Source organism: Cucurbita moschata, unplaced genomic scaffold (genome assembly GCF_002738365.1).
Source record: "Cucurbita moschata cultivar Rifu unplaced genomic scaffold, Cmos_1.0 Cmo_Scf00006, whole genome shotgun sequence".
Lineage (NCBI taxonomy): Eukaryota > Viridiplantae > Streptophyta > Magnoliopsida > Cucurbitales > Cucurbitaceae > Cucurbita > Cucurbita moschata.
This window is the reverse complement of record NW_019268522.1, coordinates 6,076,769-6,104,570: the sequence shown is the minus strand read 5'-3', so window position 1 is coordinate 6,104,570 and position 27,802 is coordinate 6,076,769. Positions and strand designations below refer to the sequence as shown.

At 38.1% G+C, this 27,802-nt stretch overlaps 1 long non-coding RNA gene across 1 annotated transcript; it reads left to right on the top strand.

Annotated features, from left to right (window-relative positions):
• Positions 1-479: 479 nt before the first annotated feature.
• On the top strand, positions 480-27,802 carry LOC111444216. The gene is made up of 4 exons (XR_002710664.1): positions 480-548; positions 2,401-2,408; positions 21,506-21,513; positions 27,792-27,802. It is a non-coding gene; the product is annotated as an uncharacterized LOC111444216 (long non-coding RNA).

Genomic DNA, 27,802 nt, shown 5'->3' with positions numbered 1-27,802 from the left:
CTAATTGTGTGTGACTACCACTGAAAAAGTCAGTATCAATACGGATTTGAGCCCTAAAATAACCGTCAATGCATTAATGTGATTATTCCAACTATATTTAGTATCATCTATGTAACGATCATAGTCTCTCTCATCACTCTTAGATGGATTCTTTTTATAAGTAGAGTTCGGTTCGAAAAACTATAGCTTTCTAGTTCACTTACAAAAGAAGGATTATTGTCAATCTCAAGCAGTATTAGATTTGCACTATCCAAATATATGGAATAACTGCAGTAGCTATTACTATCCCTAACTAAAAAGGTGTCATCAGATACGACCGAATGCCGGCCGACTAAATCATAACGGTACTGTAACTCGAATTGTCACTATGACTAGTAATCTTTTGATTCATATTATTATTGATCCTTCACTTTCAATAGGACCAAGACTATTGATTGATTTACTTAGCTTATACCTGTATTCTAACTCCCCGTTAGCCAACCTCGAATTTCACCATCTTTTTTCCATAGAGCTTTCTTGCCCCTATTTCCATCAAAATACAATGAATAGTCATTCGATCAAAAATCAATCATTTGATGAATATCTCATTTCCTATCAGAAATAGGATCTAAATCCAATCACTCGGATTATTACTAACGAGTCGGTCTTAAAAAAGAAGGGTTGGTTGTTCCCCCTATTCATATGAAGAACTTTTTTCGTAAAATCTCCTTTACTACCAAATGGGTATTCCAAGAAATAACAAAAAGAAAGGACAATATACAGGATGGGTAGAAGAAGTTGTGATACTTGGCTCGATCCATGATCTGAAACGACGGGGGATATAAGATATTAAACGACTACACCAATTCTAAGGATCCATAGGCTTACTTAATTGCGGATGATCCGGCACAACAACAAAAATGTTTACGTTCTCTTAGATTTTGATTTCTTGCATTTTGTATATCTAGTAAAAAGCTATCCAATAGTATCTTTGTATTGTATTCGGCTCATTCCTTTTAGTAAAAGATTGGGTGGGGGCCGAGTTTTCTTTAATTGAAAGTCAATGAAAAGAACGAAGAGTCATTCATTCCTGCGTTACAAAGTCTCTACTCAAATTAGAATTTGATCGCCTTCCATACTTCACAAGCAGCAGCTAGTTCATGACTCCAGTTACTAGCCTCACCGATAATTCACCCTCATGAGCAAGATCACGTCCCTCATTACGAGCTTGTACACATCCTTCTAGAGCTACTTGGTTAGCTACGGCACCTAGTGCATTCCCCCCAGCCCCAAAGTTCCTCCGCCGAATTGGAGTACAGAATCATCTCCATCTCGGTTAGAGCAGGCATATCCCAAATGTGAATACCACCGGAAGCCACTAACAGAACACCTGGTAAAGAAAGAGACCCAATCTTGAGTGAAATAAATACCGTTCGATCTTTTTCAAGAGAATCATCACGTAGTATAAATCAACAAAGCCTAAAGAAAGTGATGTCTCTTTCCCCTTGAAGTTTACCTACTACGGTACCAGCGGGAATATGGTTTCCACCAGACAGACGTAACCCTTTAACTAGTACACGGAAGGGAAGCGCATACCATGATTCTTCTGTCAATGAATAACGACATGCATTGCACGGTGAATGTGAAGAAGTAGACCATTATCTCGGCAATAATGAGCCAAGCTAGTATTTGCAATGAATCCACCTGTGGAGTAGTCGTGCATTACGATAGGAACTCCCAATTCTCGAGCAAAGATAGCCAGCCCTTTTCATCATTTCTTCGCGCAGTAGCATGAAAGTAATGTCCCTTGATTTCACCTGTTTTGTTTATGAACTTCTCTCCTGAACCTGATTTCACTCTGTAATAGGTGTTTATTTGTTTACGAACTTCTCTCTTTCACCTTCTTTCTTTAACTGTAAACAGGGAATCTTAATTATTTTCTTATCCCCTTTCTTTTCTTTCTCTTTTTCTTCCTTATTAAATCAGATGAGAGTAGTAAGCTAAGAGTTGATAACAAGGAAATCTCATTATGAAAAGAAGAATCTTGAATCATCCAAGGAAAGATTCCTTATTCATTGAAAGCATATTCATTTACTTACCTTCAACCACTAATAAACTAAGAAAATTCAAGGATGGATGTTCGAGCGTCTGTCTTCACCCCTCTTCTCCCTTTTCTCGTTGAGCGTCTTCGCCCCTCTACGATGAATGCCCCTTTCCCTATGTATTCTTATTCTTTGACTGATTTCCCTCGGTAATAGGTCTTTGATTTCACTCTTTTCCCGGCTTACGATATTCCCTTCCCTGATTTTCCGTATACTCTTTCTCCCTTATTAGTGTTGAAAGTCAAGACGGACGAAGGATTCCTTCTGATATGAACCAAGAGACATCATTCATACAATATACTTCAATGAAGATGTGAAGAAAATGTTGTCAAAATTATCAAAATAGGTTGCAATTCATGTCACATTGAAGAGGAATGAAGTTTGATGGTTATAAATTTTGGGTGGGTTACAATTTAAAGTAATTTAGAGTTATTGTATTTTAAGACATTTTATTTACTTTAGGTTACATTTACCTAATGGCTAATTATGGTCATTAAGTATGAATGTTACAACTTTTGGAATGCCTTTAATAGTTTCATTTTGAGGCTATATAAAGCCATGTATGTTGTATTTGTAAGGTAGACTTGGAAAATATAGTAAAAGGAGCATTTGTGCTTTTCTTTAGCCAATGGCTAAGTTTCTTTGCAACTCTATGTAGTTTAGGTTGCATGTAGAATCATTCAAGCTCGACATGATCAATCTTGCTTGTGGAGTGATTCGAATCTCAATCAAGTGTTCTTGCGTTGAGATATTTGATCAACAAGAATCATTGAAGCTAGACATGATCGATCTTTGCTTCTGGAGTGATTCGAATCTCAAACAATGTTCTTGCCTTGAGATATTCGATCAACAAGGTAATCCAAATCTTATTCTCCTTGTATTGATTCCTTATCATATCACCTTCTCTTGTTCCTATTCTCTCGTTCACCTTCTTCTTCTTTCATTTGGTAATTAACGGGAAAGACTGAACCGAAATCTTATTCTTGAACTCCTTTTTAGTGTTTACAGTGAGGGATATTAATTAGCTGGCTGCTTTGAAAGACAAAAATCAGACAAGATGCATTCTCCGGGGAACCCATATTACCTGACCCTGAACCTGATATTGAACTTCTCTTTCCGCTTATGAATCAAGTGTTGAAAGGAAGGACTCAACCAACTCAAGCAAGTTCCCTTCAAAGACTCTTTCCCTCGATAATAGGTGTGTTTGTTCTTTCTCCTGAATCTTGGCTGCTTTTTTCTTGCTTTCACTACTAGAAGGTCAAGCTACTGAACCTCTGCCTTATTAACCAAGTTCAGACGAAAGAAGACCGTAAACAACTGGGAATCTTAGCTCTGATCTTTCTGCTTATGAATCATCAAGTGTTGAAAGGAAAGACGAAAGATGAATGAGAGTGCACTCCTGAACCGTAACCTTTATTACCTGATGTTATTGCATTAAGTAAGGAAGTCAAGCCTAAAGAATGAGAGAGAGTTGTAGAGGAGGATGTAAACAGGAGGATATGAAGGTCAAGCTCCGGAACCTATTTCATTTCTTCTTGATCCTGACCCTATTTCTTCTTGAACGAGGTAAAGTGGCAGGAGGATGATTCGCTCTTTGAGTCTATTCCCTGAATTCTGTTCTTGTTCTTCTTTCCCTTTAAACACTCACAATAAACAGATGGTAAGCGGATTCACTTCTGGCTGGGATGATCCTTGTTTGGCTGTGCCACTCCCCGAGTATTCTTCAATCTATCTTTTCCTCCTCACCTTGTAATAAAGATTAATTCTTTAACGGATCTTTACTCCTCCCTCTCCCTTCCCTACTACTTAACTAATGACCCTGCCTCTGCTGAACCACCTCTTCTCGTGTCTTCGCCTCTTTGCCCTCCGAGTCTCACAATTGAATTGCCTCTCCTTTGTTTCACTCTTTGGCTGAGCTCCTTTCCTTTGCCTCTATTGCCTGAACTACTGAACCTACTTATTAAGTATCCTTCACTCCTTCGCCTATGGATTCTTTAAGGAGGTCAAGCAGCTAATGAATTTACTCCTCTCCTGTAAACAAATGAAAGGATGTTTGCTTCGCACCTTACTTATGAATTATACTTACTAAACTACTGACCTTATCTATTGATGGATTCTTTCTCCGTAACCGTCACCTCTGCCTCTATTAGCATCAGTTCTTGTTCTTTCCCTTCAAGACCAGTAAGGGAAACTCCTTCACTCCTCTCCCTCTTTCTTGGTCTCACTACTTTCGCTCCTTTTCCGATTGATTCCTGAACCTATTTATGAACTGTAAAAACTTTACTCCTTATTCATGAGAGAGAGTTAGTTTACGAACCTCACTCCGGCCCCTATTTCTTCTTTTCCTAGGTAAGCTGGATGAGAAGAGGGTCAAGCCCATTCACCGAAACCTGACAAGAATGTATGTAAGAAAGAAGAATTCTCCTGCCTGAACCTGCTGCCTATGTTATTCACTCGGTCAAGCTAGCACTAAGAAAAAGGAAAGACTTAGAAGGATGAATGAGAGTTCAGTTGACTCCTCTCCCTATTTTGAGGGTTATGCCATTTTCCCGGTATTTGAGGTCATTTCACTCCTTTTCCTCTCTCTATTCTATTGTATTAGCATCCGTTCTTGTTCTTTTCCTTCTTTCACAGTAAGCACTGGCTGGGAATCTGAGCTCTGTCTCTGTATGATCTTTCTCCTTATGAATCAAGTGGTTGAAAGGAAAGACTGACCTCAAGAATTAATGAGACTTAACTACTGAACCTGAACCTCTGCCTTCTTTGACTCCCTTTCCTCTATTACAAGCCAAGACTCCTTATGCATTCTCCGATTCCTTCTTGACAGTAAAGGAAACTCCTGAACCTATTCATTGTCGGTCTTACAATTCCATTGCTGATCCTCTCCTTTACAGTCGAGCCGCTGAAAGAAAATCTTTTTTATCCTATATAGGGGTAAAACATTAAAAAAGCTTTTTCCCTAACAGCTGAAGCTTCAAGAAAATAAATTCTATCCAGCATAGGGGTAAAACATTAAAAGACTTTTTCCCTAATAGCAGCAGCAAGAAGAAAAGAAATTTTATCTCCATATAACTGTAAAACATTAAAAGCGGTTTTCCCCTAATAGCTGGAGCTTCAAGAAAAGAAATTCTATCCCCCCCCACTAATTCATTATTAAGGAAAGATGAAACAAGTAGCCAGCCGGCCGTTCTCTGATCTTCTCCTTCACCTTCCCCTTCAAGTGTTTCAAGGAAAGACGAAAGAGAAAACCTGAACCTTTATTCCCTTCTCTTATTTCAGGAGGTAAACTCGGTCTCACAGCTTTTGTTTGCTCCTTATGAATGAGACTCAACCAACCACCTATTTTAATGAGTCAACAAACCTATCTATATCTAATTCTATTGATCTCACTCCTGAACCTCTATTCCCGTCATCTCTTGTTCATTTACAGTCAGTCGGTAAAAGCAAAAGAGAAAGGAAAGAAAGATCAGCGACTAAACCTATAGGTCTGTCTCATTGCTCTGCCCATTCATTCACCTATTTATTCTGGAACTGTAAACAAGATTAAGCTAGAAGAAGAACCTGAGCCATTACCTATTTATTCAAAAGGTAAAGAACCGTCTTCATGTACTTACTCATTCACTTCTCCCTATTTTTTCTTTCATCTTCCGGACTGCTATCTTTTATCCTTGAACTTATACAGGAGGAGGTGTTTGTTTGTTTGGTTCTTGATCCTGTCCCTGATTGAACGAAGAGTAAACAAAGACGAAGGCTTATGAATGAGACTGAACCGAAAGGGCTGAGGAAGACTCAAGATTCATTCTAGTTTACGACCTGATGAACAACCTATTTCCCTGATTGAACGAGGTAAGGCAGCTAATCTAATTCATGGACTCGCCCTGAACCTATACCTATTGATTCATTCTTGAACAGTAAACTCATTCACCTTCTTTCACTCAAACACAAGGTAAGGTAAGTAAATGGGCTGGATGAAAGGTCAAGCATATTCTTTATAGGTCTCATTGCTTCGCTTCGCTCCTGAACCCATTTATTCAAAGACTCGGTAAATAGAATAGAAAGAAAGATGATCGATTCTTTACAGTGAAAGAATAGGGAGAACCAAACTTAAGATCTCCTTCCGCGATATGCCTTCCCTGAACTTGACAGTCGAGCTACTTACTCCTATTTCTTCTTGATCCCTTTACAGGAAAGAAAAGAGATGAAACAAAACTCTGGAACTTGAGAAAAGATAGAGATGAATGGAACTGAACCCCGGAACCTCTCCAACTCGTCTTCCCTCCTCTCTCTCTATCTTAGCCTTTGCTAGCTTTCTTTTATTCCCTTCTTTCACAGTAACCGAGGTAAGTAAATAGGTGTTAGCATCTTCTGGTATCCTTACTGCTTTCTTATACAGGAAGAGGTGTGTGTTTGTTTCTTTCTTTCTCCTTCACCTGATTGAACTCGATAAACTCATTGATAAGATAAGGAATCAACTACAAGGGGAATAAGATTCGGATTACCTTGTTGATCGAATATCTCAAGGCAAGAACATTGTTTGAGATTCGAACCACTCCACAAGCAAGATCGATCATGTCTAGCTTGAATGATTCTTGTTGATCAAATATCTCAACGCAAGAACACTTGTTTGAGATTCGAATCACTCCACAAGCAAGATTGATCATGTCGAGCTTGAATGATTCTACATGCAATCTAAACTACATAGAATTGCAAAGAAAATTAGCCATTGGCTAAAGAAAAGCACAAATGCTTCTTTTACTATATTTTCCCAGTCTCCCTTACAAATACAACATACATGGCTTTATATAGCCTAAAAAATGAAACTACTAAAGGTATTCCAAAAGTTGTAACATTCCTACTTTATGGCCATAATTAGCCATTATGTAAATGTAACCGAAATTAAATAACAAGTCTTAAAATACAATAACTCTAAATTACTCTAAATTGTAACCCACCCAAAATTTACAACAATCAAACTTCATTCTTCTTCAATGTAGCATGAATTGAAACATCTTTTTGATAATTTTGACAACCTTTTCTTCACATCTTCATTGAAGTATATTGTATGATTGATGTCTCTTGGTTCATATCATTCTCCACTTCTTCAAGAGGATTCGTCCTCGAATCTATTTGTGTAACTTTGCTGCAAAAAATAAGTTATGGAAATACGACGGACCTCACAACACTCTTTTACACAAATGAAGCTTTCATTCTTACCTCTCAAATTTTTTAGTAGAGCCCAGATTGAATTTTTTTATTTTGGATCGATTAAAAACTAAAAAGATAAAAAAAAAAAAAAATTGAAAAGAAACGCAAAGGAAACATATATCCGATCTTGAGCCTGAAGCTCTGATACCAAATGATAAGATAAGGAATCAACTACAAGGGGAATAAGATTCGGATTACCTTGTTGATCGAATATCTCAAGCCAAGAACACTTTGTTTGAGATTCGAATCACTCCAGAAGCAAGATCGATCATGTCTAGCTTCAATGATTCTTGTTGATCAAATATCTCAACGCAAGAACACTTGTTTGAGATTCGAATCACTCCACAAGCAAGATTGATCATGTCGAGCTTGAATGATTCTACATGCAATCTAAACTACATAGAATTGCAAAGAAAATTAGCCATTGGCTAAAGAAAAGCACAAATGCTTCTTTTACTATATTTTCCCAGTCTCCCTTACAAATACAACATACATGGCTTTATATAGCCTAAAAAAATGAAACTACTAAAGGTATTCCAAAAGTTGTAACATTCCTACTTTATGGCCATAATTAGCCATTATGTAAATGTAACCGAAATTAAATAACAAGTCTTAAAATACAATAACTCTAAATTACTCTAAATTGTAACCCACCCAAAATTTACAACAATCAAACTTCATTCTTCTTCAATGTAGCATGAATTGAAACATCTTTTTGATAATTTTGACAACCTTTTCTTCACATCTTCATTGAAGTATATTGTATGATTGATGTCTCTTGGTTCATATCACTCATTCACCTATTTATTCAAACACGAGGTAAATAGAAGGGAGGGAGTCGAGTAAGCTAATTCATTGATTGAAGAAGAAAATGAAAGATGAATGATCCTGCCCCTTCACCGCGTACGATTTCATGTCTTCGACCCTTTGTTTGACTATCCTTTATTTACAGTTCAATCCGGAACAGGACAGGAGAGCGACTTACTCCTATGCATTCGCCTTTTCCAATAGTCCCTGTAAGAAAGATGAATGAGAGTTCAGAGATTTCACTCATGAGACTTATTGTTCTGTTATTCATGAACTGTAAACACTTAATCAACTCCTTATGACTGAGAGTGAACCTACTGATTGAACTACTGAACTTGACGAGTCGAGTAAATTCATTAATTAACTATTTCACCCTGCCCCGATATGACCGGAAGCGTAACTACTGAATGAAACCCTTCCCGGAACCTGAACCTATCCCTTACGGTACGGTCTCTGCTCTGTTCTTTCACTGTAAACTCATTAACCTCTTTCTATTTATTCCTTCAAAGACAAGGTCAAAGAAAATGAAAGGATGTTCGCTTCGCTCCCTCTGGAGCCTTTGACTCGATTCCCTTCCCTTATTTATTGAGGTAAACAGGAGGATGATTCTTTTCACTCTTTTACGAGGTAAATGGAATAGGTGTTTGTCGGTCTCTTCTCTTTGCTTGAACTGTAAACAAACTCATTAACCTCTCCCTACTTATTCACCTTTGCCTTTGACTGTTCCTATCGGTTGAGCTACTTACTTACTCCGGAACAGGAGAGGAAAGCCGAAACATTAGTTGCTTTACTGGAGAGTCTCTCAAAGAAAATAGATAGTTCAACCTTCACCTTATACGATATTACCAAAGAAAGACCTATTTAGCTCGTGAAAGAAAAGAAGAAGAAGAAAGCAAAAGGAGAAAGGAAAGCCGAAAGCAAGCAAGACAAGATTCATTCGACTTTACAGTGGAGTAAAGAAAAGACAGAGAGAAAGGGGAAAGAAAGATCAGCTCAATAACCGCTATTCCCTATTAAAGAGAAAGAGGTCATTGAACTAGGTAACTGGGCTTCTCTCCTTCAATCCTTCTTTCATTGTAAACTAACTAAGACTCAACTCCTTATTCATTCTTGATCTTCTTTAACTCCTTTAAAAGTTGGTTGGTTACCTTCTGTCTTAGCCTTTCTAGCTTTAGCTTTGTTTTATTCCTTGAAGTTATTACATGGTGAGTTATTCGAAGAAAGATTTGTCCTCTCCCTATTTATTCTTGAACTTCTCTTTCTCCCTTGAACTGGGTTTCACTATTCAAAGATTCGATACTGCTGAGGATTGAATTGACTCTCTTCTCTTGTCCCCGGAACAACCTGATTTAATAACTGATCTTGCGAAAGGCTTTGGTCAATAAAGAATGGTTTGAGTCACAGTACGTAGATCCATTTCGTACAAAAACAAAAGAGGTTCGGGTAGCCCGCGTTGATTTGAAAAGTCGGAAAATCATCAAGAATCAACTTACGCTTGGCTTGGCGCTGGGGAGGATACCTGTTGATAAGAAAGGGGTGAAAGGGTGGATCCGCAATATCCCAATGCATGGTTTAACCAATTCATTTTGTTTTCAAAGGTCAATTGGATAAATAATAAGAAATTCTGCTGAGAAAAGAGAATGAAAAAAAATACAATGAGAAATTATCTCCACGAAGAGAGAAAGACAAGAGAGAGATCAAATCACTGGTTGATCCTATGAAAAATACTGAGAAATCCTCTACAGATAATGAAAGTAGTCATAGAGAAGAAAGAAGGAAATTCGATAAAATAGAAGAAGGAAGAGAGGTGACAAAGCCTACATTAGACGCGAAACCTCAGACTGACGAGCAGATACCTAATACAGAGTAGGAGAAAGCTACTTTAAAGAGATGGACAATCTTTGTTTCCCTGATTTATATCCAGATGACAATCCTCCAGATTCGTCAAGACCATAGTGAGAAGATCAAGGCTAGAAAGTCGCTCAAAGAAATGCTATATCCAAATATCCACTGCTTAAGGAAGGGGAATGACAAGAGTATCAAGCAGCTTTCCCAACCCAATCCCTATAGTAGACAGACATGTAAGGATCAGTGATTGACAGAGCTCTTATTATTCGAGGTCAGAATTGTGAGCTATTTAAGGCCTTTGAAAGCAGTCCAATCGCTTCAATCACACCTATCTATGTCAATAGGGCTGAGTGAGATCTTTAACCTCTCCTGCATCTGGGACTCTATTTACTGCGCTCGGCCGATTTTAGCCAATTGCTGCCACTTCTGAAGCTAGGTTAGTTAGGGCTATGACCCTTCGAGCAGAGCAGTTCATGAGCTGCTATCTCTGATCGAGGTTAGGTCTGATTTTGCTCTGCTGCTGTTATTCTTCCTCCAACCTGTACACAAGGCTTCTCAAAAACTGGTGCGAGGAGCCATAAAACCAATGCAGCCTTGGGAAGCAAACCAATGCCCTTACTCACCTTGACTGACGATCTCATGCTAATCACGGAAGCCGCATTCCGCTCAAGGCCTCTTCGATCCATTTGACGCCTTCACCTTCTATTCTCAGTGAGAAAAGCTAATTTGTGATATCAGAAAAAAAAAAACATCCTAGGCAGGCGAATTTCCAGCATACTGGGTCTCGAAGAAGGTGTCCAAACATATTTGTTGATCCTTGTCCCCAAAGACCTAAAAAGAAAGAGGAAGGTGCGAAGTGAAAGTTCAAACTCTGAAAATCATCCCCCCTTCGCCCAAAGCTCTGACAAAGGCAAGAAGCCTATGATGTCAGCAGCTGTTGAAAAGGCCCCACCGTCTCATCTCTATAGACTGAGGAGGCTCATCATCAAATAGCCCGCCATTCATCCTTTACAAAAGGTGCCTGGAAGAAGTCAACAATCTAACCATCCATGAAAGTGCAACAGTAAGATACTAGTGTAGGTATTTGATTTGACTAAGCCAATTTCGGAGGAGAGTGAATCCCAAGAACTGCTCAACCTTCTTCAAATAATAAGGGGGAGTTAGTTCCCTTAGTTCCGTAGCAGCACAAGTCAGAAAGATTGAGAAATAGAACCATCTGATTTGATTCGTTTTCTCAAGCCATGTGATGATCATCTTAGGGTGATCCTTTTGTGGCCTTCCTATTACACTCGTAGTCTCTGAAGGATGAGAACCAACTATGTAGCATCTAGAGAATTCCAGGTATATACATTAGTCTGATCCTTCGTAGGAACTATCCGTAATAACGAACTTGCAAAATGAATCTCTTTCTCATAAAGAGATTCGTTGTTCCTGACCCTGCTTCACCCCTTAATTGTTATTTGAAGAAGTCAAAGTTATGTCTTGGTCCGAGCGGAGATAGTCTTTCTCTTCTACATGTCCATGAAGTTTTGCAAAATCCAAACATCTAGGAGATCGATAGAGAGGTAGTAATTTCTCGAACGAACCAACCGCACTCCTTCGTATACGTCATGAGTCCATTGATGAGAAGGGGCTGGGGAAAGCTTGAACCCAATTCCTACAGTGATAAATATAAGTTCAATGGAAATTCCTGGGTTCTTATACATTTGTGTATTGAGAAGATAGACCATTTACTAGTTCTTGAAGCTCGATCTCTCCCACAGATGAACCATATAGCCAAGAGAAAGCATGAACCAGAATAGAAGAACTTGCTTGCCCCACCCATCATGAGTAAATCTTTCGCAGTAGACTCATTATAGACCATACATCTTTCTTGGTATATCCAGATAATAGGTAGGAGCATAAACTGATGAAAGATTCTGGAGCTACAAAGATAGTTATTAAATCAATCATTAGCACCGCATAAAAAGACTCCTCCTAGAGTAGCAGTCAATACGAATAAAAGAAAGTCTGTTCTAGCCATTTCTGTACATTCAATGTACTCTACGGATAGAGGAATACATAGAGTGGAACATATGGAAATTTCCCGAAAAGCTAATCATAGGTTCTTCTCTCCGAAGAACCTATGATTATATGAACCAAGAGACATCAATCATACAATATGCTTCAATGAAGATGTGAAGAAAAAGGTTGTCAAAATTATCAAAAGATGTTTCAATTCATGCTACATTGAAGAAGAATAAAGTTTGATTGTTGTAAATTTTGGGTGGGTTATAATTTAGAGTAATTTAGAGTTATTGTATTTTAAGACTTTTCATTTAATTTCGGTTACATTTACATAATGGCTAATTATGGCCATAAAGTGTGAATGTTACAACTTTTGGAATGCCTTTATATAGCCTCAGTTATGCTCATTACTAAACTTGTTGAAAAGATGAAATATAACCAAGGTATCTCTGATCAGAGGTTGAATCGATCATCAGAAGAAGACTAGGGCCAAAAGGATACATTCTGGGAAAATCAAACTTCCATCGAAGAGAATCAAATGAAAGGCTTTCATCAACTCGTAGATGATGGTGTTAATATAACACATGCGGAAGCAATTTGGATCTTAGGCACTTTTAGAACATCAATTATTGTAAATAACTAGCATGTTCATACGTATTAAAACTTAATGAGGTTAAATACTAACCTTTTGTAGTTCAAACTCCTTTTGTCTCACGAACCGGTTTCGAACCACCACTAGTGTCTTCTCCACTATCCTCCGGCCTTAGAACGGGATTGTGGAATTCAGTGAGTGACTAAACTTGGGAGGGATTTTGTATATGTGAAGAGAGTGTTTGTGAGAGGTTTTTCTCAAGGTTTTTCACCAAGATGAAGAAGACCTTCCATGTATCATGATCACTCTATTTAAAGAGTCATGTTTGCATGTTCATGCAAATTTGAGATCACCAAATTTTGACACTTCAAATTCCACTCAAATTTTTGGGATTATGTGGCAAGCATGCATGTTTGAGTTAACCAAATTTTGACACTCAAAATTCCACTCAAACTTGTGGGGTTTATTTGGCAAACATGCAAGTTTGGTTAAACCAAATTTTGACACCTCAAAATTCCACTAACATGGATTTTTCCATTAGATGAAAGTCAACATTTTAACTTTCTTCATTTTAATTCAACAATTAATTTGAATAATGAATTTCAAATTAAAGTAACATTAAATGATTAATTAAACTATTTAATTAATATTTAATATTAATTCAAATGTCAATCCCAATCAATTTCGACACATAATTGATTACGATATTTAAATCTTATTTAAATATCTCAGATTCTCTCTTTTTGTTTAATTCGTAAATAAAACAAAATTGCGGTTAAATATATCGTATATATGTAATGCATATTCCCTAATTTGAATTCGAACACTTCGAACTCACTCGTCACACTGTTCTATGGTTTAGTCCGATATGTGCTAGCAGAGGGACCTAATGGACCTATAGATCATGGGCTCCAACGATCCAAGATTAACCGGCTAAACTCATTAACCTTGTTAACCAACATTCGGTAACTACTAGGACACTCCACTATAGCCTAGTAGTTGTACTCCCCTCACTCTAGATATATTTTTGTCCATCTGATATAACCATGATTAGTAAGTCGATCCTTCACAGGTTGTTCGTAACTAGAGCTGGGTCAATTTACCGTTTTACCCCTAAAGTTACTTCTTGTTCCTTATGTCTCACTGATCCTCTAATGAACAATTGGTTTGTGGTCCAACCAGTAAACCGAATCCCTCTCAAGCCAATGAGAGGGTGGGGCCCCTTGTTCAAGACCTGGAGTCAGTGCTTAAGGGAACTACCTTTCTTCTATCCCTAAAAGTGGGTAGGAGTGAATTCCGTTTTGCACCCCACGTCCTCAGCCATTCATCCAGTGTTACCCCTGAAATGGGAGGCCTGTTGAGTCGGCGAACTAGAGCCACTCTCACCGATGCAAATCTAAGGATAATTTCGAATAAACAGGAGTTCATGGTTAGCTCAGGATTAAAACCGAGTTACCTAGGTTATCGAATGAAAAGAAAATCAGTCTCAACAGTAAATGACATTATAAAGTGAGAGTGGTTTTCTTCATGGTCCGATCTTATGCAATACTCATTGCATAGGACGCCCCCACTCACATGTCTTCACATGTACAATTTAGTGATCACATTGTTTATATCATATACAAAAGTGGGCCGCATCCATAGTGTCCCCAGAATAAGGTACTCAGCCTTATCCTTATACTATAGATCATTTTGACTATATACTTGAACTTGATCCCCTCTTATGTCTCTACATATAGTTCAAGTAATTATACTATAGCCAGAGTGTTCTTAGTTTATTGGATTTAGATTAATGATCGTAAAGTTCACTTTATTCAATAATATTTTTTTACTGAATAAACATCAATAATAACTTTATTGAAAATAGAATATATCTTTGTTTACAAACTATGAGTTTTAGGACATAAAACCCAACAAACTCCCACTTGGACTAAAACTCTAGTGGGGTTTTATAACGTTGAGTAGAGAGAAATACAATAAACTAGGGTATCACATACTCATGCCTTTTCTCCCACTTGCCCTAGATTACATAACTCGTAGTCCTAGACTCACTAGGTGCCCTTCAAACACTTCAGCGGTGAGGGGCTTTGTAAATGGATCAGCAATGTTGTGCTCTGAAGCTATCTGTGTGACGATCACATCTCCTCGTTGCACAATCTCCCTTATGAGATGATATTTGCGCTCAATATGTTTTCCTCGCTTATGGCTTCTTGGCTCTTTTGAATTTGCAACTGCTCCACTGTTATCACAATAAAGAGTGACGGGAAGATGCATATTTGGAACGACTTCCAAATCAGTTAAGAACTTCCTAAGCCATACAAATTCTTTCGCTGCTTCACAAGCAGCAACATACTCAGCCTCCATGGTGGAATCAGCAATGCAACCTTGCTTTATGCTTCTCCATATTATTGCTCCTCTGTTCAGAGTGAAGACAGATCCTGATATCGATTTCCTCGAATCTACATCGGTCTGAAAATCTGAGTCAGTGTACCTTGTAAGGATCAGATCCTTAGCACCGTACATTAGCATATAGTCCCTTGTTCTCCTAAGATACTTGAGGATATTCTTAACGGCAGTCCAATGAGCACGTCCCGGATTGGACTGATATCTACTGACAATTCCCACAGCATAGCATATGTCGGGTTGGGTACATAGCATGGCATACATCAGACTACCGACCGCTGATGCATAGGGAATGTGTTTCATATCCTCAACTTCTTGAGGTGTCTTAGGACTTTGTTTCTTCGACAAATGAACTCCATGCCTGAAAAGTAATAATCCTTTCTTGGAGTCCTGCATCTTATATCGAATCAACATTTTGTCGATGTACGATGCTTGAGACAATGCTAGTGTTTTGTTCTTGCGATTCCGAATAATTTGGATTCCAAGAACAAACTGAGCCTCTCCCAAATCTTTCATTTGGAATTGTGTCGCCAGCCAATGCTTAATGTCAGTCAGAATTCTCACATCATTTCCAATGAGTAGGATATCGTCAACGTACAACACCAGGAAAGCTACTGTAGAGTTGACTATCCTTTTATAAACACAAGGTTCGTCAACATTCTGTTTAAAGCCATAAGATTTGATCGCAGTATCAAACTTTATATTCCAGGATCAAGATGCTTGCTTCAACCCATAAATGGATCTTTTAAGCTTGCAAACCCTTTGCTCGTGATCCTATTCAATGAACCCCTCTAGTTGAGCCATATAGATACTCTCTTCAAGATTGCCATTTAGAAAAGCTGTCTTAATATCCATTTGCCAAATTTCATAATCATAAAATGTGGCAATAGATAAGAGTATTCTAATTGATTTAAGCATAGCAACAGGAGAGAAGGTTTCTTCATAGTCCACCCCCTCTCTTTGGGTATAACCCTTTGCTACTAGTCGTACTTCAAAGGTCTGTAACTTACCGGTTTGGTCTCGTTTCCTCTTATAGATCTATTTGCAACCAATAGGTTTTACCCCATCTGGTTGATCTACAAGTTCCCAGACTGAATTGAAGTACATTGACTCCATTTCAAGATTCATGGCTTTAATCCACTGATCTCTATCCTCATCATTCATTGCCTGTTTATAGGTCAATGGATCCTCAACGCCATCATCAGGTATGATGACTTGAGTTTCTGCCAAACCCAAGTAACGATCGGGTTGAGTTATAACCCTCCCACTACGTCGAGGCATTCTCAACTCTTGAGAAGGATATGATTGACCAAAAGTGTCTGCTCCATCAACAACTCTGGTTGAAGGACCAGCTTGATCAACAACTCTTGTTGTTTTATCAGTAGCTTCTTTAGAAATCTCACTTAATACTAGTTTGCTACGAGGTTGATGATTTCTTACGTGGTCTTCCTCTAAGAATGTAGCGTTCGTTGATACAAACACTCTATTTTCTTGAGGATCATAAAAAAAACCACCTTTCGTCTCTTTGGGGTATCCTACGAATAGACATAATTTTGAACGACGTTCTAATTTCTTAGGATTTTGCAACAACACATGTGCTGGACATCCCCAAATTCTAAAGTGACGTAAACTACCTTTACGCCCTTTCCATAACTCATAAGGTGTTTCTGAAACACTCTTAGTAGGAACCATGTTCAAAATGTATGTAGCAGTCTCCACTGCATATCCCCAAAACGGATCGGGTAACTGAGCGAAACTCATCATAGACCGGACCATGTCTAATAGAGTTCTATTTCTCCTTTCTGATACACCATTTTGTTGAGGCATACCAGGGGCTGAGAGTTGAGACCTTATTCCATGTTCTATCATATAGTCCTGAAATCTTAAGTCCATGTACTCTCCTTCTCGATCTGATTGAAGTGTTTTAATAGTTTTACCTAATAGATTCTCAACCTCAGTCTTATACTCTCTGAATTTTTCAAGAGCTTCGGACTTGTGATGCATTAGGTAAAGATAGCCATACCTTGAATAATCATCAATAAAACTGATGAAATATTCATACCCTCCTCGTGCTTTGACATTCATTGGACCACAGAGATCTGTATGCACGAGTTCTAAGGTTTCTTTGGCTCTATAACCTTTTTCGGAAAATGATCGTTTAGTCATTTTACCCTCAAGACAAGACTCACATGGAGGTAAAAAATTGTCTTCTAACTTATTTAGAAGTCCTCTTTTAACCAATCTCTCAATCCTATTGAGATTAATGTGGCCTAGTCTTAAGTGCCAAAGATAGGTATTAGGAGAAATCTTTTGTCGTTTATTTTGAGTTTTAGCTGTTTTAAACATCTCAGTATTTAAAATAGCTTTTGTTTTCCTCGATTTTAACATATATAAGTTGTTTTCTAGTTTTGCAGAACAAATATGAATACCTCTTTTGCAAATGAACACTTCATTGATTTCAAAAGATACTTTATACAACTGTTCTAATAAACAAGAGATGGATATTAGATTTCTTTTCATTCCAGGAACAAAAAGTACATTATCTAATATAATGAATCTATCTCCAAAAAACAACTTTAAATTTCCTACTGATCTTGCTGAGACAACCTCTCCTGTTCTAACTCTTAGTGTTATCTCGCCGTCCGCAAGCATTCTCTAGGAGCTAGTTTCCTGGTAAAAAGAACAAATATGATTAGTCACCCCTGAATCTAGTATCCAAGTTGAGTTGTCATACTCTACTAAACATATTTCTACAACGAGTAAATCATATTTACCTTGTTGTGTCTTTTCGGCTTTCTTCTCTGCAAGGTATTTTGGGCAGTTTCTCTTCCAGTGCTCATTTTCGTTGCAATGGAAACATTTTCCTTTATCTGCTTTTTGAACCTTGTTCTTGCGGTTAGTAGGAATCTTATTTTTCCCTTTTTCCCTTCTTCATCAAAACACTTTTAGAAGTTGAAGGTCCAAACTTATTTTTGGAGGACGATCCTCGTAGTAATTTCTTGGAGATGACAACATTTGCTTCTCCTGTTTGTCCCTTGTTCGTTAAGAGGGACTGATAAGTCTGTAGCTCATTGAGAAGAGCAGTCAAGTTATATTCTATTTTGTTCATTACCACATTGGTGCGGAACTAGAAGAAGCTCTTCGGAAGAGACATCATGATAAAACTGACTTGACTCTTCCATCAATGACAGCTTCATTTTCTTCTGCCACATTGAAATGGACCATCATGTTCAGGACATGTTCTCTAACTGAGGTCCCTTCTTTCATACGGCAGTTGTAAATGTATTTTATGGCTTCATGTCTAAGGGAGAAGGACGGTTGTCCAAACATCCCTTTTAGAGATTCCATAATCTCTTTAGCAGTACCCATAACATCGTGTTTCTTAGCCAAAACATCAGATATGCTGGCTAGAATGTACACTCGGGCTTTGTCATTTGCCTTTATCCATCTGTCATATGCATCCCGAACTGTTCGGTTTGCATTTGAGTTGGGGTTTGGAGGACACTCCTTAGTTAAAACAAACTTTAAATCATCAATGACCAGTATTGTGTTTAGGTTTGATTTCCAAGTTGTGTAGTTGTCGCCGTTTAATTTCTCAGAAGCGAGTAATTGTACTATTGAGTTTGTCATGCTGTGATATAAAGAAAATTCTATTAGTGATTTGACTTAATCCTGTTTAATCCAATCAGTTTTAGCAAATGTAATAATGTACCCAAATCATTATTAATTTGCAACGATACTTTAGAGAGTTAGAGCAACTGCCACCGAGGGGAAGAAGCTCTTCGGAAGATCGTACAAGGGCCACACATCATCACATGCATTCATATCACATCAACTAAGCAGCATAAATAACATACATTCATGTTCACATGATTTCGTACTTAAGCACCATAATCTAGCATACAATGTATCATATCATAACCAAGTCAATAACGTAAACACTTCATAGTCATATCGTTCTCTAACTTACCATAGCCTTAACGTTCTTATACCTATCACAGACATATCATTACGTGACGTACGTTAGTCATATCGTCACAAGAACGTACCCTAACGCTATCGTTCTATCAATCTATCACAAACCTATCCCTTTCTACCCATAACCTAACCGTATTCTTTCATCAATCTCTCCTATCCATAGCACTCCGGTATGTAACCTAACTCCAACGTTTCATGAACGTATCTTACTCCTATCGTTACATTTCGTTTTGTGCATTCTTCTCGTATCCTATCTCAAACATCTCTTAGAGCACATCGTACCATAATTATTATCATACAATCCACATATTATATCATAACATAACATATAGGAAGTATATCGATCCACAGACAATTCACACATATCAATATATATGACACGTGTCAAACCACAGGGCACGTGTCAACATCAAATATAACCATGCCGATAGTAAGGTCACTTACCTGGCTAGCTTGAGTCGTTGTCACAAATATATCTTTAATGAAAGTTCGATTCCGTCCTTTGAAATCCGAGTCAACCTCTTCAAATGACATATCTCCTCGATGGAGCTAGTCTGCTTAAATCTTTTGTTTTATTTTTTCTATTTGTTTTTGTAGGAAGGAAGAATTCTAGGTAAATCTACAGTTGTTTTTACAGAAGAGAGATTCATGATTTGTTGCCAGATTTATTTTTAGGGAAGGAGTGGTGAGAGATTGAAGGAAGGAGGGATAGGTTACCAAATGTTTTTGGTCTTTTAATTTTTATTTATTATTTTATTATTTTAACTATTTTTTTTATAATTATTTTTATTTGTTTATTTCGTTATTTATTTTTGGGCTATTACAAGACTGATCCCTACTTCACTCTTTTACTCGGGTTGAACTATTTTAGTGTCTCTTCTCTTTTCTTGAACTGTAAACTCATTAACCTCTCCCCCCTACTTATTTAGCTTTGCCTTTGACTAATGGAACTCGATAAAGCCACTAATGAATTTACTCTCTTTCCTCCTTATTCTTGAACGAGATAAATAGGACGATCAATCATCAGGTCAAGCTCATGAACTCTTCAAACATTGGACTTTACGGTGTTGAGTTTTATGTCCTAAAACTCATAGTTTGTAAACAAAAACATATTCTATTTTCAATAAAGTCATTATTGTTATTTATTCAGTATGTTATTGAATAAAGTGAACTTTATGATCATTAATCTAAATCCAATAAACTAAGAACACTCTGGCTAGTATGATTACTTGAACTATATGTACAGACATAAGAGGGAATCAAGTTCAAGTATATAGTCAAAATGATCTATAGTATAAGGATAAGGCTGAGTACCTTATTCTGGGGACACTATGGATGCAACCCACTTTTGTATATGATATAAACAATGTGATCACTAAATTGTACATGTGGAGACATGTGAGTGGGGGCGTCCTATGCAGTGAGTATTGCATAAGATCGGACCATGAAGAAAACCACTCTCACTTTATAATATCGTTTACTGTTGAGACTGATTTTCTTTTCATTCGATAACCTAGGTAACTCGGTCTTAATCCTGAGCTAACCATGAACTCCTGTTTATTCGAAATTATCCTTAGATTTGCATGGGTGAGAGTGGCTCTAGTTCGCCGACTCAATAGGCCTCCCATTTCAGGGGTAAGACTGGGTGAATGGCTGGGGACGTGGGGTGCAAGATGGAATTCACTCCTACCCACTTTTAGGGATAGAAGAAAGGTAGTTCCCTTAAGCACTGACTCCAGGTCTTGAACAAGGGGCCCCACCCTCTCATTGGCCTGAGAGGGATTCGATTTACTGGTTGGACCACAAACCAATTGTTCATTAGAGGATCAGTGAAACATAAGGAACAAGAAGTAACTTTAGGGGTAAAACGGTAAATTGACCCAGCTCTAGTTACGAACAACTTGTGAAGGATCGACTTACTAATCATGGTTATATCAGATGGACAGAAATATATCTAGAGTGAGGGGAGTACAACTACTAGGCTATAGTAGAGTGTCCTAGTAGTTACCGAATGTTGGTTAACAAGGTTAATGAGTTTAGCCGGTTAATCTTGGATCGTTGGAGCCCATGATCTATAGGTCCATTAGGTCCCTCTGCTAACACATATCGGACTAAACCATAGAACAGTGTGACGAGTGAGTTCGAAGTGTTCGAATTCAAATTAGGGAATATGCGCTACATATATACGATATATTTAACCGCATTTTTGTTTTATTTACGAATTAAACAAAAGGAGAGAATCTGAGATATTTAAATAAGATTTAAATATCTTAATTAATTATGTGTCGGAATTGATTGGGATTGGCATTTGAATTAATATTAAATATTAATTAATCATTTAATGTTACTTTAATTTGAAACTCATTATTCAAATTAATTGTTGAATTAAAATGAAGAAAGTCAAAATGTTGACTTCATTTAATGGAAAAATCCATGTTAGTGGAATTTTGAGGTGTCAAAATTTTGTTTAACTCAAACATGCATGCTTGCCACATAATCCCAAACATTTGAGTGGAATTTTAAGTGTCAAAATTTGGTGATCTTAAATTTGCATGAACATGCAAACATGACTCTTTATATAGAGTGATCATGGTACATGGAAGATCTTCTTCTTCTTGGTGGAAAACCTTGAGAAAAACCTCTCACAAACACTCTCTTCACATATACAAAATCCCTCCCAAGTTTAGTCACTCACCGGATTCCACAATTCTGTTCTAAGGCCGGAGGATAGTGGAGAAGACACTAGTGGTGGTTCGAAACCTGTTCGTGAGGAAAAAGGAGTTTGAACTACAAAAGGTTAGTATCTAAACTAATTAAGTTTTAATACTTATGAACATGCTATTTATATACTATAATTAATGTTCTAAAAGTGCCTAAGATCCAAATTGCTTCCGCATGTGTTATATTAACACCATCATACCGTCTCTTTTCTTTCTTGAACTGTAAACTAAGAAAATAAAAGGATGTTCGAGAAGAAGATTAATGAGACAGAACTCCCACCTATTTATTCACTCGGTAAAGCAAGCACTAAGAACAAGAAAGAGAAGCTCAAGCTCATCAACCTATTCTTTATGGTCGAGTTGCTCCGCTCATTCACCTTCTTTGTTTACGAGGAGGTAAATAGAATGAATAGAATAGCTCTTTGATTGACCGAGGTAATGTTAATAAAAGAAAGACGAAAGCAAGACTCAACACATTAATGAGAGTGAATGAATGAATTAGAGAATGAAAGAAAGAGAAGAGTTTACAGTGAGATAAAGAGAAGCTCTGAGAGTAACCCTAAATTGGACTCTGATTGAACGAGGTAAACGGGAGGATGTGATTCTATCACTTACTCGGAGGTAAAGCAGCTTCGTATTGAATGGACTCTCCCTGATTGAACAAGGTAAAGCATATTCTTTCTCCAGAACCTTTTCTTTTCTGATATGACCTGACCTTCTTTCACAGTAAGAAAAGAAGAAGAAACAAGAACCTCTATGACCTGACCTTATTGAACTCGGTAATTTGTAAGTCAAGACTGAACCGACACCCTTCTTTTCCTTCAAACACTCTAAAGCAGCATTCTCCAGAACTGATATTCCCTTATTGAACTTGGTGAAGCGGCTGGATGCTAATCTCCTTTGCCTGTGCCTTGACAGTCTCGCTACTTACTCCTGCACCTGTCCCTTCTTTCACGGTAAACTCCTTCACTCTCTATGGATTGATTTTTTCCCCGGAACCTGAACCGATATTCTTTCACAGTCTAGAAGGGAAACTGGGGGATCAGCTCATTCTCCTTTTCCTATTTCTTCTTTCACTAGGTAAACTGAGGATGGAATTGAACAGTAAACTCGGGAAATTGGAGGATGATTCTTTCACAAGGTAAACTCATGAACCTCTCGGTTGAACCCATTGCCTTGCCTGACCTACTGACCGAACCTTCTTTCACTTCAAACTAAGACTCCACGAAAGATTCATTCTAGTCTTGATCCTTCACTTAATCAATCACTTGTCCCTTCTTTCATTCCTACACATTTATCAAAGAGAAACCCTTCCCCTGCATTGGACTGATTTCCCTCTTTGCCTCTGCCTTCACTGTAAACAAAGACTCAAGCTCAAACCTTTTCTTTCTTTCTATAGGTCTCTTTGCTCCTTCACCTATTTTATTTCTTCTTCTTTCTCATTCCCTTCTTTCACCTATTTCTTCTTTGTTGTGATCTTTCTTCTTCTTATTCATCAAGTCAAGCCTCAACTTTCCTAATGTTCGCTTCAGTAGGATAAAAGAGAAATCCCAAGACTAGCTTTCCCGACCAATGTATATTGTGAAATGGTGGTGCTATAACAAATCCAGAGTACCTTAACTTGCGGTTGCCGCACAAAGAAAGCAGGTCGGTCACCTTAACCAGTCATACCCATTTATGTAGATATTCTCTATCTAAAGCTCAAATGAAAGCCATGAAACAAGTAGCTACTCCTACTACAATTGCAATTGGTGTCTTCTTTCTTTTAAGCCAGCCCACCAAAGAATTCAACCTCGACTCCCCTCTACCAGAGAATCCATGAATTCTGAGTACCTTCAGAAGCAGCAGGAATGGTAAAGACAAATAACCAGCCAACTATGTATGTATGCCTTCCTCTAATCTTCCTTATGGAATGTGTTCCTCCTTAGAATTACCGGTTAGTGTCTTGGATGAATCTTCTTGAAAGGGGTCGATCAACGCTAGAGGACTCGATGGCTTAATAGTCCAGTGAATAAGCTGATTCAGAGAGATAACCCAGGCTTTAGACACTCGCCCTACTGGAAAGTCGCCTCCCACACTGCCCGCAAAAGGGAAAGCCCTTTATCTACCAGCAATAGCAGATCCTGTTCAAAGGTTGGGGTCGAAATCTGTCAAAGACTCACTCTTACCCTGAAGATCAGACGAAGGAAGAATCACAATCTATGGCGCACTGTCGACTCTTGAAGGGAAGAAAAACGTCTGAGTACGAGATGGTCAGAAAGTCTTAGTGAGACGCATAGTTCAATGCATGTGGCTGGTTGACCGCCGCCCCCTGAAAAAGGTATACCCCATTGATTGATGGGCGAAGGGGATCTGATTGTCGATCTGCTTCAGAAAGCTAAAATCCGATCTTGTCTAAAGTAGGATTCCCGAGAAATTCATCTCTTTACTTCTGCTCCAATAAACAACAAAGAAAAAAAGTCAAATACAGATTGAGATGAAGAGAATCCTAGAACAAAATGATCTAGCCAGAATGCCCATCGCACTGATTAGAATGAACGATGAATAAATAGAAAGAAGAAAGAACACAAAATTCTATGGGGTTCGAAAGAAGGAAGAAAAATCCGAACAGTCTGATTGCAACAAAGAAAGGGAACGTAGTTTCCTCACGCCTATTTCTGACACACAAAGAAGAAGAATGAATGGCTGACCTTTTGAGCTGAGCAGCCACGATTTAATTAGGATCGGTCTTATAATGAAAGAAACAATGAATTGAATGAGGGGGCCTTGCGCGAATTTGGTTTTGGTTGGTTGGGGTCTTATTCAGTCCTCGCTGTCAGACCCCTGCCTTTTGAGAAAATGGAAGAGAAGTCAGTGGCTGAGTCCGAAACGCAATATGAAAAGAAGAAGAAGAAGAAGCTGGGCCGAATGAATCGGATGAACTGGGTTGGAAAGATGTGGTTCCTCAAGGAAGTCCCGGATTCTTTCTGTTGGATTCCGTTGGAAAGAAAATAATGAATCAGGCAATGGAATTCTGAGACCAATAATGAATAGGTGAGAATGAATAAGGAGTGGTTACAGGAGAGGAAAAGAGTGAAAGAAGGATTTCATATGCGAGTGAATGAATGAGCTTGACCTTGTTTTCTTACAGTTCCAGAAGGTGAAGGAGAAAAGAGCTACAGAATATGCTTTACCGAGTTTAATCAGGGAGAGGGGAAGACAGACAGGATCATCCAGCTTACCTAGTCCTCGGGAAATGAAAGCAAAAATAGGGAGAGGGGTCAAACAGCTCGACCGGTAGGGAGAGGGGCAGTAGTTAAGTAGAATGAAGAGAGAGTTTCGGAGAAGATCAAGATCAATAAGGAATCTTGAGGATTGACTTCCAGTGAACGATCATTGATTCTTCGGTAGTCTTTCCTTCTACTTCTTAATTACCTCGGCCCAAAATACCTCTCTTTTATCCCTCAAAATAGGGTAAAGATAGACTTTTATCCCTAAAAATACGGGGGAGGATAGCTTTTTTCTAGTTTTTTGAGTGTTTACAGTCGAGTTACCAAGGGAAATAGGGTCAAATGGACTATTTTATCCCTGAAAATANGGGGGGGGGGGGGGGGGGGGGGGGGTCTTTTCTTTGAGCTCCTGCTATTAGGGAAAAAGGTCTTTTAATGTTTTACAGTTATATGGAGATAGAATTTATTTTCTTGAAGCTCCAGCTATTATTTTCTTGGACATAGGGTCAGGCCCGGTAATATCGAGAGGGGCAGGTTCTTCAAATAGCTTTCCCGAGTTTACAGTCTTTGAATAATGAATAATAACATATGGTAATACAGGTTCAGGACAACGAATCTTGCTTACAGACAGGAGAGGAAAGCAAAGAGCAGTTAAAGAATAGGGTCGGCTGGTTCCCTTCTTTACTGTTCAAGAATCAATAGGGTCAGGTTTAGTAGTTCAAGAGCAGGACCAAGTGCAATAACTGATGGTAATACAGGTGAACCAGAGAATAGGAACGAACAGGAGCGAAGGGAAGGAGCGAACGAAGCCGCTTTACCTTAAGGGGAGGGGCAGGCAATGGAATTGTTCAACCGACAGGTGAAGGAGTGAAGGAGAATGTTTTCTGAGTCTTCTTCCTTCTTTCTCTTTGTCTTATGATTTAGAATTGTAAAGAGGAGAATTTCTCTTTCTTTCGTCTCCCTATTTATTCAAAGACTGTAAAGGACAGGTTCAATAGTTCAGTTCTCCAACTCTTTCGTCTTTCTTCGTTTACTGTGTTTGAATGGAAAGAAAAGATCAGAGACCGTTAAATAGTTAAACCCTTAGAGTCGAGTAAATGAATTAGCTGTTTTACCTCATGAAAGAAGAAAAGAGAAATGCAAGATAGATGAGAAGGAAGCGAATGAACAATTCTTCTGTGGTAGCTCACATTGACTTTTATGCGCTTGAAGGAGTGAGACCGATAACTGCTTTATTTTAGCTCTTTCATATGTGGTGAGACTGTAAAGATTCAGGAGAATGCATAAGGAGAAGGAATGTTTACAGTTCCTGAAATAAAAGAGATAGACCCTAAAGGATAGGTTCAGGTTTAGGAGCAAAGCAATGAGACCGAGAGGACACCTGATATGAACCAAGAGACATCATTCATACAATATACTTCAATGAAGATGTGAAGAAAATGTTGTCAAAATTATCAAAAGAGGTTGCAATTCATGTCACATTGAAGAGGAATGAAGTTTGATGGTTATAAATTTTGGGTGGGTTACAATTTAGAATAATTTAGAGTTATTGTATTTTAAGACATTTTATTTACTTTAGGTTACATTTACATAATAGCTAATTATGGTCATTAAGTATGAATGTTACAACTTTTGGAATGCCTTTAATAGTTTCATTTTGAGGCTATATAAAGCCATGTATGTTGTATTTGTAAGGTAGACTTGGAAAATATATTAAAAGAAGCATTTGTGCTTTTCCTTAGCCAATGGCTAAGTTTCTTTGCAACTCTATGTAGTTTAGGTTGCATGTAGAATCATTCAAGCTCGACATGATCAATCTTGCTTGTGGAGTGATTCGAATCTCAATCAAGTGTTCTTGTCTTGAGATATTTGATCAACAAGAATCATTGAAGCTAGACATGATCGATCTTGCTTCTGGAGTGATTCGAATCTCAAAAAAAGTGTTCTTGGCTTGAGATATTCGATCAACAAGGTAATCCGAATCTTATTCCCCTTGTATTGATTCCTTATCATATCAACACCATTCATTACTTTGTTGCTCGCGTCGATCACGATGTAGATTATTTCTTCCTCTCCAGAGCCCTGACCAGTCTTTCCTGAAAAGCTTTCTTTCAGACCCCTCTGTGTGAGCAAGTTATACTATACTAGCAACTTTCTGTGTCATGTCTGTTTTTGTTACACATATGATATGGTACCTCTTGAGATTGAGATCTCTTTTGGTACTGGTAGAATAACTTCTCACGATATTGAAGCGGAGCCAAAATCTGTCCCACTAACCTGGCCATTCTCTCGGGTGAAATGTCTGGGGTGCCATGATTCCGAAATCTTTCCATCTGCATTTGTTCTCGGTGGTGTAACCAAGCCAATTTAGGAAAACCCTACTACTGAATCTAATGAGTGAAAGTCAAGTCAAAGTGTCCCCCGACTAAATCATCCCTAGCGCTCACCTTTTTTGTCTGGGTGGAAGCTCACTTAACCAGATACACGGAATTGGTATCTCTCTCGCATGCAATTCGATGGGGAAAGCCTCGCTTATGGAAAGGGCATATTCTTTTTTATCATCCTTTTCTTTACTTTCTAGTCGTATCTACTTTAATAAGACTCTACGTTCAGTTCGGTAGAAGGTGGGTCTCCCCCGATGTCGTAGGTTCAAATCCTACCGTGATTCCCTGTTAGGTCTAATTACAATGCGAACTTCACTAACTTGAAGAGCAACCTTAATTTGCCTTCCCTTATCTCTTAAAGCAACAAGAAAGGAGTAGGTCAAAAAAGAGATGTTAATTAATATCAAAGGTCGAACTGATCACCGCGGTTGTATTGGAAATATGTAGTTACGCATAATCAAGCCAAAATAATAGGAACTATACCTCACGGGATTCAAAATAGAAAACCAGACGGAAATCATAGAGATTTGTTTGATTGAAAGGGGAAAAAAGAAAAGAGAGAGTTCCA